The sequence below is a fragment of the Typopeltis vanoorti genome, chromosome 2 (assembly GCF_054136105.1).
Source record: "Typopeltis vanoorti isolate ZY-2024b chromosome 2, IOZ_Tvanoo_1.0, whole genome shotgun sequence".
Taxonomy (NCBI): Eukaryota; Metazoa; Arthropoda; class Arachnida; order Uropygi; family Thelyphonidae; genus Typopeltis; species Typopeltis vanoorti.
Genome location: NC_143550.1, coordinates 41,636,936 through 41,653,388, shown reverse-complemented (window position 1 = coordinate 41,653,388; position 16,453 = coordinate 41,636,936). Strand labels below are relative to the sequence as shown.

The 16,453-nt window shown below is 37.9% G+C and overlaps 1 protein-coding gene across 3 annotated transcripts in view; it reads right to left on the bottom strand.

Annotated features, from left to right (window-relative positions):
• LOC150108962 (protein-lysine N-methyltransferase EEF2KMT) overlaps positions 1–14,704 on the bottom strand; it is a 166,276-nt gene extending 151,572 nt beyond the window's left edge. The window contains exon 1 of one of the 3 annotated variants that reach the window (XM_090404592.1): positions 14,551–14,704. The gene's annotated coding sequence lies outside the window, so the exon portion shown is untranslated. Of the gene's footprint in view, positions 1–13,479; positions 13,739–14,118; positions 14,289–14,550 lie in introns of those variants that run through there. The other 2 variants (XM_090404583.1, XM_090404603.1) reach the window with 2 other exon arrangements.
• Positions 14,705–16,453: the final 1,749 nt, after the last annotated feature.

The following is a 16,453-nucleotide window of genomic DNA, read 5'->3' as shown; positions in this document are numbered from 1 at the left end:
GCACATATTGAAAAAACTCACATACTGAAAGATTTTTCTTGGCTTTATTGGCTAATTTCTGCTTATATTGCACTTCTGCTACCTTTTACCAACTGAATCAACTTCCTGGCCTGCTCCTTGTATTCTTCATGCAACTAATTATTACACACATTCATCTTTTCTCCATAGTGCCTTCTTCCAGATTTCATGCTTAATTTCTTCATTCATCTATTTAACTTTTACCTTATTTAAGCTTTTCACCTTTGGTATACACTTAGGCATTGCTACTGTTAAATAGCTCTTGATCAATGCCAAAGCAGAATTAGTTTCCTTTCCACTCAACTACTCTTTCTATAGTGTAGCTTCCAGTTATCTCCTAAACATTTCATAATCACCAGCCCTATAAGTTCCACTCATAATCCCTTCATCACAGAAGTTCTTGTATGACTAAATTAAACTTGCCAAGAAAGTATATTGTTGTCTAATCCTTTATCCAAGTGTAAGAAAACAAAGTTTGTGCATGAAGTATCTTCATGACTAGGCAACTTGTACAGAAGCTTATGACATCACATCAATTGCATAGTATCTCATAATGCAAAACAAACTTTCTTTCAAACATGTATAATGCTATGCGTTATGGAAAGGGCCACTAACAAAACTGGTTTTTGCTGAAGTGAGAACCTCAGTGAGAACCAGATCCAGAAGAGATACCAAGATTATATAATAATTCCCATTATTATATATATATATATATAGTATACATATTATTATTATTATTATTCAGGCCTCCATGGAGTCAAAAGACTCATCGTGGGAGGTCCTTTCAAATAAACAGAAGTCTATCAAGACTCATTGAGGGAGGTCCCTCCTATGAAATACAAAGTCTATCATACAACTCCTTAAACGCATTGACTGTTCTCGCTCTCACCACTCTACTGGACAATACATTCTATAGTTCAACCACCCTCCATGCAAAGAAACCATTCCTCACCCTCTTTCTCACAGTTTCCTTTCGTAACTTCCAGGGATGGCCCCTTGTCATCATTCCTTCCCGCTTTCAACCAAGTGAAAGAACTCCCCCAGTGTCAATCCAGTAACCACCTCTCAACAGTTTAAAAGTCTCAATCATATCACCTCTCCTTCTTCTATCCACCAAACTCTGCAGTCCACACTCCCTCAGCCAATCCTCATAACTAACATTGTACAGTTCTGACTAAATGAAACAAGCAGTGATGACAGCACAGTGGTAAAAAACACTGACCAGGCATGCAGTCAGGAATACATATCCATACTTGAAGTAGAAAAAGCCATCAAAGGCTTGAAATGTGGAAAGGCAGCAGGAGTAGATGATATTCGACCAGAGATGCTGAAGTATGGTGGTATAAGAATCTTACAGTGGCTGCACTGCATAGTTCAGAAAGCATGGACAGAGGGACGAATTCTTGATGACTGGAGTAGAGCTCTCATAGTACCCGTATATAAAAAGGGAAATAAAACTGAATGTGAGAATTACAGAGGTATTTCCCTACTGAGTGTTCCTGGCAAGATCTATGCAAGTATACTTGAGAAACGGTTGAGAAGAATTGTGGAAGAAAAGCTTGGTGAAGAACAAGCTGGATTCAGGCCAAACAGAGGCTGTCAGGATCAGATCTTCATTTTACGACAAATAGTCGAGAAAGCATGGGAATATAACAAAGATCTGTATTTAAGTTTTGTCGGTTTGGAAAAGGCATATGACAAGGTGCCAAGAGAGAAGCTATTCAATACGCTGCAGTTATATGGTGTCAATGGGGCATTATATCAAGCAATACTTAGTCTTTATTTGAGTTGTAAGTCAGCAGTAGAATTGAAGGAAGTACAGGGAGATGATTTAATATTAAATCTGGTGTGAGACAAGGATGTACATTATCCCCTCTGTTATTCATTATCTATATGGATCACATTATGAAGGAAAGTGGTATTAAACATGATATCAAAATTGGAGATGTTAATGTCAGCTCTTTGCTTTATGCAGATGATGTTATACTTCTAAATAAATCCACTACAAGTCTGCAAGACTCTCTGACTAAACTGAATAGCTGTTGTAATAGATATGGTATGAAAGTCAGCAATAAAAAGACAAAGACAATGAAAATAGGCAGAATCATTGAAAATGTTAACTGTGTTGTGAATGGAGAACCTATGGAACAAGTGAAACATTTCAGCTACTTAGGCATGATTTTTACTGAAGATGGTAAATTAAATATAGAAATAGACAACAGAATCAGCAAAGCTGGTATGGTGGGAAGTCAATTGAATAAATTCATTTGGAATAAGAGAGAAATTAGTCGGAACACTAAATTAGCTGTATACAAGACAGTGTTCAAACCAGTTTTAACTTATGGATCTGAGAGCTGGGTTAGAAGTAAAACACTTGACCAAAGACTAGAGACCGCAGATATGAGAGTCCTGAGAAAGATTATGGGCGTGAACAGATGGCATCAATGGCAATATCATATTAACAACGAGGATATTAGGAAAGAACTTGACATTGTCCGCATCCAGGAATGCGTTAGTAGAGCTAATCTCAGGTGGTATGGTCACTTAAACAGAATGGGCGAGGAAAGATTAGCAAAACAAGTGTTCTCTGCCAGGTTGGCAGCAAAACGACCCAGAGGAAAACCAAGATATAGGTGGATTGATATGGTACAAAGTGCCTTAGATGATAGAAATATAAGATCTGATAATGTTGGAGTCTTGACAAGTAACAGACTGATTTGGAGGAAAATTGTAAATAGGAAGTAAGTAATGATGTAATTTTTTTCATGTAGTACTATCATATCTTGTACACCCCTTGAGGGTACATGGCAGGAATTTGATGATGATGATGATAAATTCATTATTGTTTCCAGAATCCAATCTCTTTATGCTTTGACTCCCTGACTCTCCATGCATGGAGAGTCAGGGAGAGGTTTCCCTGAATGGCTTGCATTCCTGTTCACATATTGCATCTCTCACACTACTCTCACTTCCATTTCCAATCATGTTGGTTTTATCTGGTCCACTCTCCCACTCATTTACATTACCTCTGATTTCCACTGATACCTGTACATCACTCATTATTCTTCCTTCTAGCCACAGTCTCTCCAGTTGACCTCTCAAAAGCATTCCACACACACATCGACAAACTGTAACCCTGCTTTTTTTCCCCCTCCTTACATAGTTCTTCTAGCATACTATTCATTTGGAATAGTATGCTAGAAGAACTGAAGATGCAAGATGTAAATAGTTGCCACTATTTACATCTTGCATCTCCACTTTGTGTGGACATAATTCACATACCATCATCAACAGCAACCCCTGCCTCCCTTCTTGTCTTTTCTATCCTCACAGAAAACATCATATTCTTCCATTTCTATTCCCATTAAGAAATCATCCTTATTCAACAATTTTTGGGCAAGTAAACTCAGTCAAAGAAACCATTTCATCTCCCTTATTTCTGATGCTCCTGGCATTTGTAAATAAACACAACAGTTCACTTTTAGGTCTATAACCAGTCCTGCTCATGACACTTGTAGGTTGTGATTTCCTTACACTTAACCATTCCTAATTGCCTTATCACCACTTAACCTATCTATCTCTAGACTCAACTACATCACAGGCCACCCCCCATTCCCATATTCACTACTACTTCTAACATCCACTCTCCTTATACTGTCTCCCTGACTCCTCCCATTTCCCTGTTCATCTTTCATTCTCATTCTATCATTATCACTCACAGCACTGCTATTCTCATTTACATAATTCGGTCTCACCAGTTCCTCTCTCCTAATCTTTTGCTTCACCTCTTCTTTCCTCTACTATCATGCTCACATCAAGCATTCCTGCTTGCAGCAATAGTCTCTCTAACTTAATCACACCAAAATCCATTCAAATGCAACCCACCACTTTTGAACATTTCCATCTTTGCTTCAAATGCATCCAACACATTCACAAACTCCACTTCTTTCTAATCACATAGCTCTGACAACATACCATCATGATCACTGCTCTTCATCTCAACTCACCATTATCATACCTAGGCAACACCTTGACCACACTTCCAAATACACAGTTATCTTTTTTACTGGAAGTACTAAAAGAAAAGAGTGAGAAATTAAAAAGATAGTGAGTCTTTTTTTTTTTAATGTTGGGCCCATACATGAGAGGTTGGTTGATCAACCTATAGTACGCTAGTACCATATATGGGTAGTGGGTTGGGAAAGGAGAAACTTGTTTAGATCTGATTTAAAAGCATGTATATTGTATTCCTTGGGAAATACATCAAGGGGGGAAGATTGTTCCACAGTACAGTAGTAGCAGGGATGAAGGAGGAGGAGGAAAAGAAACTTATTCTGGGCTTCAAAGTGTACTGTGAAAGGATGTTGGGCAGCAGCTGTAAGTGTTCCAACAGGTTTAGTACAGAGTGGGGGAATTGTTGATGCTATTTCAGACGAACATTTGCCATGAAAATATTTATAGAATACACAAATTGTGGAGACCAAACGTCTATGTGAAAGTGAGGGGAGTGAATTGGTAAGAGATGGGTCATTAATAAGTCGAATTGCTCTCCTCTGTATTCAGGGCTATAGCCAGATTAGATTGTGCCCTGAGGCAAACAATTAAATATCATGCCTGATGATTATAAGACAAAAATATAATACTATTAATTAAATGTTTGCTCTACAGGGATATCGAACAATAAAACTTTTTTCTAAATTTAAATTATAAGCTATATCCACCTCTATTGACATAATTGCTAGACCAACCAATCTTTCTTGGGTCTTGCTGTTTGCAAATAATTTTTAATCAGTTTAAGCTTGGAAAAACTTCTTTCTGCACTTGCTATGCTAACAGGAATTGTTAACACTATCCTTAGGGTGGTGTTTACGTTGGGATATATATCTACAAGATTTTGGTTTAATATATATATATATATATATATGATAAAATTTGGTGAGCACCACTTTTCTCTTGTATTATTTTTGAGAGTTTTTAATTCTTCAAATAAATCTATTGCATCTACATCAAGTGTAAAATATCTTGTTGCTGTAATACGGCACCTACTGCAATATGGCTGAACAAGCACCCTTATAAGCGGTGCTGTGAGGCAGGCTGCCTCTATACTATACCCTGTCGACGGTACTGTCTGTATTGAGTCAAACATTTTGAAGGAACGTTTAGGGTCCTCACCCCATATGTGAGAGCAGTATTCAATAGCTGGACAGATTTGTGATTTGTATAAGGTTAATAGCTGTTCAGGGGTGAAGGAACATCTTGAGCAAAAGAGAAATCCTAGTTTTTTTAGAAGTTGAGGATGCAATGGTTGTGATGTGTTTATGCCAGAAGAGGTCTGATGTTAGGATAATTCCAAGAAGAGAAATCTCATCTTGTCTGGAAATTTGAGTGTTATCAAAAATAAAACTATGGAAAAATAGTTCTTTGTTGTGAGAAATAAAAACAGAAACTGGGTTGTACTATCATTGAAGTTGACGAGGTTATCTGAGCCCCATTGGAGGATGGCTTGGAGGTCAGAATTGGGGCGGTGGTAGTTGATGTTCTATAGGCTGAAGTGAGGTGTGTAGAGTAAGGTTTGTCAAATGAAAGGGAGGAGTGCAATGTGCTGTCATCTACTGTGTATTGGGTTGGAGGTCAACTAAAGTAGATCACTGATATACAAACGGAAGAGGGTTGGCAAGAAAACAGAACCTTGTGGAACCCAGCATTAGTTAGATGGCAAGAGAATAAGGAACCATCTGCCATCAAATATAGTGTGTCCAGACAGAAAGCTGGCAATCCAACTGTTGAAGTCCTGAGACAGTCCAAATGATAGGAGTTTGCTTAGTAAGACTTTGTGCCAGACAAAGTCAAAAGCTTTAGAGATATCACGTGCAACCACCTGAGATTTGCCAAATTTCTTCGTGGCATTTGTCCAGAGATGAGTGATATATGAGAGTAGATCTCCTGTTCATCAGCAGTGACAGAATCCTTACTGATGGTCGCTTAATAGCTGGGTCCCTTCAAGGTAGTATAGGAGTTGAACCGATGGTTTTCTCCATTACTTTAGATAGGACTGAGGTGAGTGAGATAGGGCAGTAGTTAGATGGCAGTGATTTGTTTTCCTTCTTAGGAATGGATTGAATATAAGCCAATTTCCAGGCTTTGGAATAGATACCAGTGGAGTAAGAGAGTATGTACAGATGGCATAGGATAGGAGTCAGTTTTGGTAGACAGACCTTCAAGACAATTGGGGTAATGCCATCAGAGCAGGAGACTTTTTTGTGTCAATTTAGATGATATTTTTTCTGATCTCCTTCTGGCAAAAGGATATAGGGGATATTGTATGTTGGGCATCTGGAATGGTTGGGGGGGGCATTTACAATTATCAGATATGCATGCATTGGAAGCAAACTGTAAAGCCAGGAGACTAGCTTTTCTGTGGGTGATGATGCAATAGAGCCATCTGGGTATGATAAGGGTGGAAATAGTGTAGGGCAAAAGTTACGACAAATTGCTTTGGCAAGCGACCAAAAGTCACGGCTGCCATTTGGGCAGGCTTCAAGTTTTCTGCTTTTTTTGCCTGTTCAAATTCTGTTTTGGAAGTATTGATAGTTTTCTAGCATCTATTTCAGGCTTCAGTATAAGAATTGAAGGAGGATGGAGTTCTTGATTTGAGCCAGTTGTGGTAGGCTTGATGTTTCAATTGTACAGCCTTGGCACATATTTTGGAGAACCAGGGTTTAGTTAGGAGACAGCAGTTCAGAGAAGTGTGGGGAATTTATGCTTCCATGCCAGCAAGGATTACTTTGGTGATATGTTAAGTGCATATGTTTGGATTGGGAGACCGGAAACAATAGTGCAACCATGGAAATGAAGCAAAGTAGTATCAGAGGCCATCCTCCTTGGCACTGTTATAATGCCAAACTACTCTTGTGTGAGAGTGACTGTGTAAACATTGTTGCATGGGGGAAGAGATGAGCACTAGATTGTGGTCAGAATTACCCAGGGGGACTCACTACTTCACTGCATATTTGGATGTGTCATTGGTAAGAAAGAGACCTAGGGTATTTGGGGAGTGGTTTGGGTTATCTGGTATTCTGGTTGGCATGTGAACAAATTATGTAAGGCCATTAGTGATAGCAAATCTTTTAGCATCTCTGCCTGCAAGGTCTGTACTACTGGAGGAGGAAAGCCAGTTGGTGTTATGGACATTTAAAATCTCCTAGGAGGATGATTTTGCTGTTAGGAGAGTGGGACTAGAGAAAATCAATTTTAAGGAGAGGAAATTAAAGGGCACAGAGTGGTTGGTGACATTAGGAGAGCAACAGAGATAGCAGATGAATCTGACTGAGTGGGGAAGGGATATTTTCACCAAAAAAGGTCAAAGTTGGGTAATTCTAGGTTAGGTGCCCTCTGGCAAGATATGTCAGAGCAGATATATGTGCAAACGCCACTCTTGGGTCAAAAGGAGTTAAACAGTGTGTAGTTTGGAAGGTTGAGATGGATAGTGCTGGGGGGGGGGGGGGAGAGTCTATTGCCAGAGTATTGCTACAGTCAATACATAGGTTATGCAGGGGGAATAATATGTGGAGTTTACAGATGTGTGAAGTGAGTTGGATGGGCAAAAGAACTTTTACAAGAAGGATAGTTTTCATCTGAATGGATTTGGTATTCAGAGTCTGGAAAAAAGAATTGTTGAATAAAGTGAAAATGGATGTCAAAATCAGGGAAACTAGAGATTTTAGCGGGGGGGGGGGGGGGCTGATTATTGGATATGCAGATATCAGTAAGGCAGCTGAGTGTAAGAATATGCATAAAATCTGTAAGTTGGAACAACTGATAACAAACCAGAATGAGATAACTAGTATAAAGCATCAGAAAAGCAATGGACTGAAAGGATTTTGCACTTCTTGTACACTAATGCCATGATCATTCAGAACAAGGGGGAGAATTTTTGGCATTGGTTTGTTCAACCTGTCCAAAGATTATTGGGATTAGGGAGACATGGCTGACAGTAGTTAATGGGATAGAATGCAAAAGGTATGGTGTGTTCAGGGAGGATAGAAAACAAATAATGGGGGAGGAATACTATTGATGATAGCCAATGAACTGCAACCAAAGAGAGTAGAAGTTCAAAGGCCAATGAAAATAGCACATCTGAGGCTATCTTGTGTGAGATATTATTATTATTATTATTACGGGTATCTCCATGGAGTCAGTAGACTCATCGCGGGAGACCCAAACTAGCAAAACAATATCTGTCATATCTCTTCTTGAATTCATTTACAGACGAAGAGCTCACAACTAAGTCAGGCAATGAATTCCACTCATTCACCACCCTCCAGGCAAAAAACCTTGTTCTGACACCTTTGTTAACCACACTCTTCTTTAATTTCCAGAGATGACCTCTTGTTCTTCCATCACTATCACACAGCTGAAACATTTCCCCTGCATCAATCCTATAAAAACCTTTTAGTAATTTGAATGTTTCTATCATATCCCCTCTTCTTCGCCTATCAACCAATCTCTGCAATCCACAAGCTCTCAATCTATCAATGTAGGGAGCATTTTTTATATCACTCACCAACTTGGTCACTCTTCTCTGAACCCTCTCCACAGCCTCCTCATCTCCAAGGAATCCAGGTGACCAGACCTGAGCACAGTAATCCAAATGTGGAAGTATCAATGCTTTATAAAGGGGAATAATAACCTCTTTATCTCTGGATGTCAGTGTGTTCCTCAACAACCAAGTAATCCTATGTGCAATCTTGGACACCTTAGCAATGTGTCCTCTGAACTTCATCTCCCTATCTACCAATACCCCTAAGTCCCTAGCCTCATCAATCTCTTGGAGTACCTTTCCATCGATGTAGTACACAGCTGGTAATCTTTTAATCCCAAAATGCATGACTTTACACTTTTCCACATTGAACTGACATCCATTTTCTTTTGCCCATTTTACCAGCTTATTTAAATCCTCCTGCAAACTTTCAACATCAGCTTGATTTTTTATTGCACTACACAACTTTGCATCATCAGCAAACAACTGAATATCTCCCTTTAAGCCATTTCCTATATCATTTATATACAAATTAAACAACATTGGCCCAAGCACAGAGCCCTGAGGCACACCACTGGTCACCTGCCTCATTCTGGACTCGGCTCCTCCATACACCACCTTATGGTATCTCTCCCTGAGCCATTCTCCTATCCATATCACCAATTTAATATCCATTCCCATCTGCTCCAATTTGCGTAACAGTGTTCTATGGGGTATCCTGTCAAAAGCCTTAGCAAAATCCAGAAGTACCACTGTGTAGCCAGTTCCTTTGTCCAACTCGGATGTTATCCTATTATGAATAGTTAATAGATTGCTAAGGCAGGATCTACCTTTAACAAAACCATGTTGGCCTCTATAGAGTATCATATCCTGATCCACCCATTCTTGAATTTTGTCTTTAACCAACTTTTCCAATACTTTTACCACTACTCCTGAGATGGTGATTGGTCTGTAATTCAATACCACAGTTTTAGAGCCACCCTTATGCAAAGGAACCACTTTGCCTAACTTCCACTCCCTAGGGACCATACCAGAGTTCAAACTTAAATTAAATATCCAGGTAAGAGGGGTTGACAATTCATTTGCACATTCACGCAACACCCGAGCTGATATTCCATCTAAGCCTACCGCAGTGTTTGCATTTAAGTTTTGCAATATATTTAATACCTCTGATTCTTTAGCTTCAATTCTCACATTAGGTATTGCTATAGGTATAGAGATATCCTCACTTGGGTGATAGACTTTTGAAAAGTGATCACTCAGTAACTCGACTATTACATCTGATTTTGTCACCTCAATACCATCAGCACCCACTAAGGTTATCCTTCCGAAGTCATTCTTCCTCTTACTTGCCACATAGCGGAAGAACTCTTTGGGATTACCCTTGATCTCTTTGGCTAAGGTCTTCTCATAATCTGATTTAGCTTTTCTTACTATGCTGGTAACCTTCCTAGCTTGAGCCTTGTACTGCTCATGGGTGTCCTGATCGCCTTTCTCCTTGTAAATTCTCCATAACATTTTCTTTTTTTGCAGTTCAAGCTTGATACTACTGCTCATCCATCTAATGCCTGCCTTGTTTGACCTCCTGACCATGGGGACACAATCTGATATTGCTTTCCTCAGATACCCGCTGATTTTATCCCAAGCACTGCTAACATCTTTTCCTTGCAATATGTTCTGCCATGGGATGGCTGCAAGCTCACTCCGAAGCTTGTTATAATTGCCTAACCTGTAGTTCCGTACATACCCCTTCTTAATAGAAAAATCCACAGATTTTGCAACCTCCCAAGTCAATACCACATGATCGCTTTCACCAACTGGAGGTAACGAGGACACCTTGCTTATGCATATAACCTCTGAACCAATAACCAGGTCCAACACTCTCACACCACGTGTCCCTTCAGTTATGTGCTGTTTCAAGTAATTATCTCGTAGAAGATGTATGAACTCCATTTCCTTTTTGCTACGTGATAATTCCTCCTTCCAATTGATATCACCATAATTAAAATCACCCATAATAATCACTAAGCCTTCACTCATTGCACTAAGTTGCTGATGCATGAATTCAATATCTCCCCCCGTACTCCCTGGCCTATAGCAGCATCCAACTGTATATTTGGTTGCGTTGGTCACTATTTCACACCAGACTGCCTCAAATGAACTCTCATTCACATGTCTATCATCATGATATACTACTTTCTTTGGCTGCAACAGATAGAGGTACACAGAACAAAATATACAGTTGGATGCTTCTACAGACCAAAGGATGGAAAATATGATAGGGACAGTGGGCATCTGTAAATAAGCTCAATGAGCAGAGGGCAGGTAACTATTATCGGGGACATCAACAATGGCAACATAGATTTGGTAGTAGGAGTAGACACATGGGACGAAGGAATTGGAATTTATAGAGTTACTATGGCATAATTACCCGAGGAAGCAAGTGATGAATTGTGATAAGGGCAGGTAACTATTATCAGGGACCTCAACAATGGCAACATAGGTTTCATAGCAGGAGCAGACACATGGGAGGAAGAAATTCGAATTTATAGTTACTATGGAATAATTACCCGAGGGAGCATGTGATGAATTGTACTAGGGATTTGAGATTGCTAGATCTAGTAATTACACCTGAGAATTTGTCTATAACCAATATGACCACGTTGCCTCCAGTTGGTGAGAGTGATCATACGGTCTTGACCTGAGAGATAGCTAAATGTGTAAAATTTTCAGTGAAGAATGGTAATATGTCGAAATACAGGGCTGGTAAGTATGAAAAGCTTAGGACATTGCTTGGATCAGTGTCATCACATGTGAAACTGCAAGGGCTGGATGCTGATAGTGCATAAAAAGTGGTAAAGGGGTGTTTAAGAGAGGTAATGGCACACTGCATACCTAGAGTCAGGAGAGTAAATCAAGTGAGAGTTAAATGGATTAATATCACCATTAAGTTGGATTCACAAAACAAGAAAAACTTACGCAGAAAATTCAAGGAGAAAGCTGACCAAAAGGCACATGAGCAGTACAAAGCAAAGGCTAGAATGATAACCAGTGTGGTCACAAAGGCAAAATCAGAAAATGAAAGGAAATTAACAGTGCAGGTCAAAGAAAATCCCAAACAGATCTTTCAATATGTTGTATGTAAAAGGAATAATATTTATGGCAGAATGATTTTAATGAATGCCGATGGTAGGGACGTAACTGAATTAGTGGAAATAGTAGAATTGCTAAGTGAATACTTTGCAAGAGTATATCACCCAGGTGGATAATACTGCAGTGATGAGAGGGGTAAAGAATTACATGGAAACTGAGATAAATGAAATGGAGGTCTACAGCACATTACAGAATCTTGATGTGAATAAAGCTATGGAATGAGATGGTATAGCAACTCAAGTTTTATGTGAAGGTGCTAGGGAATTGTCAGTGCCTTTTGACCACATTGTTTCATCAATGTCTCAGCTTGTTAGTCCCAAGGGAGCAGAAAGAGGGGAAAAATAGTAAATGGGATACTGTATTGGGAAACAACATGGTTTTGTGAAGTCGTGTCTCAGTAACTTGCTCATATTTTATAATACAGTGACAACTAAGCTTCTCACTTGCTTCCGTTCTGTGATTTATACAATCATTTGCTCTTGTTATTGTTTCAGTTCTGAGGAATGCTACTCTGAGAATATACTGATGGTTCTCTGGATATCAAAAATTAGCTGTAAGCAAAAAAAGGGGAGACATGATAGAAGCATATAATTTATTAAAGTGTTTAGTAAGACTTACACTGTTATCAGTAGACAGGGAGAGAAGAAGGGGCAACCTATGAAATTGTTCTTGTAGAAAGGCTTATATGCTGGAAATTGTGTAAGTGTGATTAGTAAGGGTGTTAGGACTAGATATTTGCTTGGATGGTGGTGAATGGGTGGAATGGGTTGCCAGAGATGGCTGCAAGTGCTCAGTAAACAATTTAAGGAGAGTTATGATAAGTATTGTGTGAACAATGGATTGTCTGTGATGAGTATTCTGTTGCTATGGAGATACCTGTGTAATAATAATAATAATAAATGTAAGTAAATTTCTAAATCAAAACAATACTGATTTGAAACCCATTCTGACTCCAGGGATTCATGCCTCTGCTAATCTACCGATTATAACAAGTCCAAACCTACAAATCAAAGATGCCAAGAAATTATATTCTTGGTTTAATCCTTTATCCAAGTGTAAGCAAACAAAGTTTGCACCTGAAATATTTTCAGGACCAGGCAACTCGTATATAGAAGCTAATGACTTCATATCACTTGCCTTAGTATCCCATAATGCAAAGCACATATCCTTAAGGACATGTATAATGCTATGCATTATGGGAAAGGTGTGTTTCAACCTTTATTGAGGTCTCATCAGTGGGAGCCAGACCCAGAGGTGATACCAAGGTTGAAGTAACAGAAGTCATATTTCCATATGTGAATAGCCAACAGGTGTCGCACCTTATTATTAAAGTACTCTGGATATGTGCTTTGCATTATGGGATACGAAGGCAAGTAATGTGAAGTCATTAGCTTCTATATACAAGCTGCCCTGTCCTGAAAATACTTCAGGTGCAAACTTTGTTTGCTAACTCTTGGATAAAGGATTAAATCAAGAATATAATTTCTTGGAATCTTTGATTTGTGGTATAACCAAGTGGAAAAACTTTCAAGTCCAAACCTAACTTTTCAACATAAAAGAAATATAAACTGGTTTGAATTTCTGTTGCTTTAGCAGCATTCTTGTGCAATAGTACTTCTACATTCATTCATCTTAGAGATTCTTCATTCTAAAATGCACTTATTAAACAAGTAAGCCTGAATATTATCCATCCCTAAGCGCATTCCCATTGTAGTATGTATCTTCACTATAACTACTCCTAGCGTCTGTACTCTCTTTTCCCTACTTACCTCTGGCTCAATGTAAAGCCACTCTCACCACTATGAAATGCTACTGCAAAATGCTCAAATAGTAATTCAACTTTTTGCACTTGTCATCTTATCACAATTTTCATGAATCAAGGCCATCTTCTCTTAATGGTTCTTCATTCAGCTGGTCACATTATAAATTATGTGTAGCTTGGTTTCAGTGATTTCTCTTCACTTGCAGATCTTGTTGTTTTTGTGCAATTTTAAAATGATATAACATGTCTGGATCTTGTTTCATTACTTTTTAAGTGTAACAGAATTCTAACCTCCCTCTCGTTTTTTTTATTTTTTTGTTTAAGGAAGAAAATTTATTTAAATATAAACAATTTTGCCTGTAAAATTTCCAAAAAGTTCAGTAATTACATACGATAATAATAATAATGACACTAGTATATTTTAAATTCATATGAAAAATCAGTAATCACATTCAGTTCATCTTGATTATTTTTAAAGTAATTAAATTTGTGAACACAAGTTCAAGAGTAAGGAAATGATTTGACTTCGTTATAATATGTTATTATTCAACGGCAGTGTTTAATGGACAGTCCCTAAATTTATGGATTATTCATAAACTAAATTTGACGTGTTCATAAATCATTAGTTATAGTATAACTAACAGACCATTGGTTTCAGATTCCTCATTTTCCAATCATGCTGTTTTTTTTTTTTAATTAACTATTTGTCACATGTTATTTTAAACTCTAAAACCTAGTTACTTTATCTTAACGATCTTAACGTCTCTGTATGTTAACGTTTGTAACAGCTTTTTTTTCTGTCGATCATTAACACAGTCATTTCCAAAATAATTCTTTTTACATTTAAATAGGGATAACCGACAATAAATGTGTATTTGCAGCACATTCTCACTGACTACCGTAGGCTAACATCGGCTTTCTGCATAAATAAAAACTTTATCTTTGCAAATCACTTTCGTCAGTTGCTTTGCATTCTATTTCGATCTTACTGAACTAAAAGAAAGAGTTTATTTAAAATAAAGAGCCAATAGGCTTCATTTCGGCCATGTAAACATTATTTAGATTAAGTTGATATTACCTTAGTATTATTTTGGTCTAGCTACTCACTGATGAGATCTCAATAAAGATGGAAACAGGTCTGAGTAGTGACCTGCCACCATAATGTATAACATCATACATCTCCTAGGAGATGGGTTTTACATTATGGGAAATACTAAGAATAGCGATCAGAACTTTTTCCAGCTTTGCTACGAGTTGCCCTAGTTTGTACTACGTGCTTTAGCTTACGCTAGTAGTCGCCGATACTTTTATAGTTACTATATTCGGCATGAAACACTTTGATTCCGATCTTTGAGTTTCTATTCGGTTTTGAAACAATGTGGGATTTAATATTCCCTTAATTTAAATAAAAGAAAGAGTATTCGTCAATTAAACCTTTATGTGTGTGTGTGTGTGTGTGCAAAAGTTCACTAGAATAGTGAACATTCTTAATCTGTATTTCGCTGTGTTCATTTGGCTTCAAAATATCATGCCAATAATATTAGTAAGTTTATTAATTTTATGTTTTAATATCATTGCGTGCGTGATATACCCAAACAACCCAAGGATTCATCACGGGAGGACACTCCATAGCACATAACCGGTTGTGTGCTATGGAGTGTCCACATCACACAACCGCAATCCACACATCCACAACTCTAGGTGATTTACCTATATGCGATATATTCCGGAAGAGAGAAATGTAGGTATGAGATCGGCTAAACTCACCTTTAAGTAAGTGTAAAATTATGCACTTTGGCGTGATGAGATTTCCAATGGTATATTAGCATGGTTATGATACAAGAAACTGATGAGGCTAGGGATCTTGACATAATATGGTGGATAGGAATTTGAAGTTCAAATGTCACATAGCAAAAAATTGAAAATACAACTCAGAGGCTAATTGCAATGTTGAAGGAAACCTTGACATGTAAGGATAAGGAAGTCATTTTGTCTCTTTATAAGGCTTTGATTGTTGTGCCAGGATTTGGTTACCCAAGTTCCAAGGGAATAAAGAAGCTGTGGAAAGAGTGCAAAGAAGAGTTACAAAGATTATATCTGGATTATATGTATTACATTGCGAGTGTGTGGATTGCAGACTTTGGTAAACAGGAAAAGAGAGGTGATATGATAGAGGTCCATAAACTTTTGAATGGATGTTATAGGATATAATCTGATGATAATTTTCGTTATATGAAAGGTGCAGAAATAACAAGGGGGTTATCCATGAAAGTTAAGTTTGTTCACAGTCAAGAAAGGGGTAAAAGCTAGGTTTTTTCTACCAGAGCAGTAAGTGAGTGGAATAGTTTGCTTTTAGGGGTAGTGAGTGCATCTAGTGTGAATGAATTTAAGGGAAGGTATAACAGCTGCTTTGGGTGATTTATAGCCTCCCTCGATGAGTCCTTCACTCCCTGGAGGTCTCAGATAATAATAATAATAATAATAATAATAATAATTTCAAAAGATCCCCAGATAAAGATTCTTCTCGTGACGAAACTCAGGTCTTTTCCATCAAAGTACATAATGTCCGTGATTTTATTTTTCCAACTATGCTAATCAGTCAATAAAACTATTTACAATTATCATTTTAAACTATTCCTCTTATTAATGGTTTCCTGTCTATAATGCTATACATTTTGTTTTATCAGAAGATATTCACATGTCATATTTGATAACAATCTTTCCACACTATGTAAGACAGTAAACATAGTGTTCAGATTAGGGACCAAGATGAAACATTGTCAACCACTTTTATTCACTGGATGGGGTATATAATTAGTGATAGTCTTGGCCAGCTATCACTGATTAGCTACTGGAGGAGACTGAGATTTCATCTCCTCAGTTTACAAAAGTTAGAGCAGGCTAAAACAGCCTAGTCTACTTCGAATAGGAGAATAAAAGGCGTTAATGGATATTATATTTTATTCATCATCATCGCTGTC